The sequence below is a fragment of the Echinops telfairi genome, unplaced genomic scaffold (genome assembly GCF_000313985.2).
Source record: "Echinops telfairi isolate 266 unplaced genomic scaffold, ASM31398v2 ScPeMD7_1;HRSCAF=3_0, whole genome shotgun sequence".
Classification (NCBI taxonomy): domain Eukaryota; kingdom Metazoa; phylum Chordata; class Mammalia; order Afrosoricida; family Tenrecidae; genus Echinops; species Echinops telfairi.
This window is the reverse complement of record NW_022103896.1, coordinates 76,756,272-76,760,761: the sequence shown is the minus strand read 5'-3', so window position 1 is coordinate 76,760,761 and position 4,490 is coordinate 76,756,272.

The following is a 4,490-nucleotide window of genomic DNA, read 5'->3' as shown; positions in this document are numbered from 1 at the left end:
TAGTGGTTGGTGCGTAGAAATTAATAGAGTTGTATTGATTGGATTTCCTTGGTTGTGTATGTTCAGTATCCTACACAGACATCATTATACTTCAAGATATATCTTGAAAAGTCCCTTTGATTATGAATGCAACACCGTTCCTTTTAATTCATCATTCCAGTATAGAAACCATTTAATTTACTGCCTATTTCAAAATGTCCAGTACCAATTCATTTCAGCTTACTAATACCTAGGATATTGATCTTTATTTGTTATATTTAATTTTTGCGGACATTCAATTTTCCTAGATTCATACTTTATATGTTACATGTTCCAATTATTAATAGATGTTTTCAAATATTTCTTTTCATTATGAGTCATGTACTCTTGACGGCTTGTTCTCTATACACTTCATTACGGTCAACTCTTCTTTGAGAAGGTAGCTTTTCCTAAGTTCCACTTTAAGTGCCTTCTGACCTGAGGCTCTTGTCTTCTGGCACTATCTGTGACAAAATTCTCTTGATACTTATAGGGTTTTCCGTGGCTTATTTTACTGATGTGGACAGCCTATTCTTCTTTGAAGCCTGCCCTTCATCTCAAAGGTCTGCTGAAGCCTGTTGACTTGGAGTGACCCTGTTGTTATTTAAAATACAAGTGACATAGCTTCCAGTATTACAGCAACATACGAGACACTCCTGTACAAAAAAACTGACAGACACATGGTGGAAACTAGTCCAGAATACAGGAAAAGTAGGAAAACTTAAGAATTCATTTTATGAAGTGAGAAAAAACTTGATACCCAGACCAGCAACATTCATCAGGAACATAGAGGCAAACATTTTCAAAAACTCTTATGCAATAAGATTAACAATATATAAAAAATAAAACAACATATGACAGAAGTAGATTTCCTACTAATTGTACATGGATGGGTCAAGATTTAAAATACAATCAATGTAATTGATTATATATGTAAAACGAAGGAAAAGGACCATGTGATCTTATCAATTGATTCAGAAACACATTTGATTAATCCAACACCGATTCCCTTTAAGAACACTCAATAGACTAGGAATAGAAAGAAAGTTTCTCAGCCTGATAAAGAACATATATGCAAAACCAATACTAGCTTTATTATCAACGGGGTAAAACTGAAAGTATTCTTCTTGGTAATGGGAATAAAACAGGGAGGTCCTTTATCACTAAACCTACTTAATTTTATTTTAGAAGTCTTAGCCAGAGTCGAAAGGCAAGAAAGAAAATGTAACACCACCTAAATTAACAAAGAAGTAAAACTCTCCGTATTTGCAGAGCATATGATCCTAAACATAACAAATTCCAAACACTCTAGAAGAAAAGTATTGAAACTAATTGAAAGGTTCAGTAAAGTGGGAGGGTACAAAAGCAGCATGCAAGTATCAGTTGGATTTCTTTACATAAACAAAGAGAACTTCATTTTCTTTATTATTGGTTCTTTAGCTTGTTGCCACAATGTATATAAAGCAACTTTGCTTGAATATTAAAATATATTTTTCTTGTTTCTGCTTATGTATTTGAACCCACTTATTTTCTCTATCACCAAGGTAACTATTATTTCTGATACTTAATAATCTTCTTTTCCTAAATTCACATTGCAAATGTCTTCTATCTCAAAGTTTCCTTAGCTTGACTGTTTTTGTAACTGGTTGTTATTTTTCTAATCAGGAGGTTTTTTTATACATCAGTTTACTTTTATTTATGATAGGGTCCCATCATGACCTTTATATTTTCATCTTCTCATTCAATACCCTCTCTGACAGTCATAAAAGTGTAAAACCTCAAGGGTTAAGAGCATGCCTTCAATTTTTCTTTATTTAAAGTGCTCAGTGGGGTAGATGCTCTATTTCTCTTACATTTTGCAGCAGTCAAAATGATAGAATGCAAATATTTTCCTTCCAGGGAGAATTTGGGAAAGAAAATTAGTTTTTCAGTGGCTAATGATTTGTACTCTGGGTTTAATGGTCCTCAAAGTCTATTAAGTAATAAGAGGAGGGAGAAAGGGTTCCAAAGGAAAGTCCACTGAATCCCTGCCCACTATTGTCCAGAGAATTGTGACTGATGGCAACCCCATAGGAAAGAGGAGAACAGCCCCAGGGGGGTCCCGGGCTGTACATCTTATGGTAGCGAACAGTTACTGTATTATTTTCCTCCCCCAGATTTACTAGCAGGTTCCAATTGCCAACCTCTCAGATAGTAGACAAGTAATTTTCATCACTGCACTACAAGGGCTTCTCCAGAGAAGGGAAAGATTGTTTTACTTCTAAAAGTAGAAGGAGGAAAATTTGTCCCCGAGACTACAAAGATCTTGGAAAAACAGACTGGAAAAAGGCAAGGGTTATAGGATGAGACTCTTGGGACCTAGATTCCAGGTCTATGTCCAGCAAGGTGACAACTAAGGAAGGATTCAGACACAGACAGGAGGCTGGCCCTAGTGAAGCCCCAGAAGAGTTTGTGTTCTACCTTGCAAATGCAGCATACCTGCACCATAACCCATTGACTATTGTCAATGAAAACTTTCACTTGAGCCAGCATCTCACTTTCCTTTCATCTTAGTTATGTAATGATGTTGTCGTAGAAATACTTCAAATGGGTGACTTTAACAGAAATTCGTTCCTGCACCATATAGGAGACCAGAAGTCCATACCCACAGGCGGCTTTCCTCTCTCTGTTGGCTCACAATTTAGGAGGAGGACTCGTATCTTCTTTCAACATTGACAGGCCCAACATTTACTGTAACTCTTCATGTGTGCTGGCATAAAGCTCCCGCTAGATCTAGGGGCTTCCCAGCAATGGAATCTGCATTCATGGAGCATGCTTCACTCCCAGTTCTTCTGTCTTGGTGGTAGTTCATGGCTTGCTCTCTCTCTGTTCATTGTTTCTTCTCCTTTTTATCTTTTTAAGATAAAATGGATTACAGATCATACCCCCAGGGAAAATCCCTTCATATAATCTCAGGGCTGTGATGGGATCAAACGTGGTAATCAGATCACATCCTGGGAGATCATGACATAAAGTTCACATTGCATCATTGCATTAATGCCAAGTCACTGAGAACCGTGGCTTAGTCAATTTGCAACATAATTTTGGGGGACACAATTCAAATCATATCTGTGTTCTAGGACTAAAACTTACTCTCTTCTCCTGATGTATGATGAGAAGTTGACCTAACAGAATTTAGTTCCTTACCATTTCTGCTTTCATCTGTGCCTAACACTCAATTGTATTACTGATATCCATCTGAATTAACATAGAATCAGGACAACAACATTTATAAGTCATCTCAGTAATCAGCCTAGACTTCTCTTCTGGGTTTCGACTGCCCATTTGCATGTCTACTCCAGTGTCCCAGATATCTGAAAGTTATTACAGTATGTCACAAAGCTGACACTTGGTTTTTTCATAGTATCAAATAGGATCCCTACCCATCCGGTTGGAACACTGTTGTTATTATTAGGTGCCATCAAGTTAGTTCCGGTCCATAGTGACCTTACATGAAACAGAAGGAAGCAATGCCCACTCCTGAACCATTCTCACAATTGTTCCCATGTGTGGGCCGATTGTTATAGCCACGGCACCCATCCACCTTTTTGAGGGTCTTCCTCTATTTCATTGCCCCTCATCCAAGCATGATGTCCTTCTCCAGAGATTGGTCTCTCCGACAACAGGAAGAAAGTATGTAAGGTAAAATCTCACCATCCTTGCCTCTGAGGAACACTTTGGTAGCAGTTCTTCCAAGGCTGATTGGTTTGTCGTTTTGGCAGTCTAGGCTGCTTTCCATAGTCACTGCTAGCACTACAATTCAATCTCATCAATTTTTCTTAGGTCTTCAACCACGATTTCTGAGTAGGGAGAATGAACATTGAACCAAACAGACACACACACACACACACACACACACACACACACAGAGACAATACAGGACTGCAGCACAAAATAGATACACACAGAGATGGTACAAAACTGCAGCCCTTATGGATCACAGAGCTTTATTTTTATGTACTAAATACTGTCAGTGTTTCCAGATAAGTTCACTATTCCCACGCTTGAATTTCTCACAGCCTTGACAGAGATCCATAGCCCAGCCTATACTGCTCTTGTTTACTGCTACCAGGAAACACTGTTTGCAGCAGTTCCCCAAATTCCTTACCGTTTGCAGTAAGGAAGCAGTTTGTGAGAACCAGCTAGGACAAACGTTTGCGCACTGTCCTAGACAGATATATGACATAAGACACAGCCCTCCTTGCATGGCTCCTTCATCTCCCCCTTTTTAATTTTGCTTTGATCTCTGATATGTTGAAACACTGCCATAACATCATGCTGCTCTTGCGTAATCATTGGTCTTTGGTTTCGTCGCCAGAAGACTAAAAAAGGCAAACAGCAATATAATGATTAATAGAATAACACTGCCAATGACTAAAGATAATAAGGCTTTTGTTCCAAAGGGTTAATAGAAGACAGTCTCTTAGCAATTC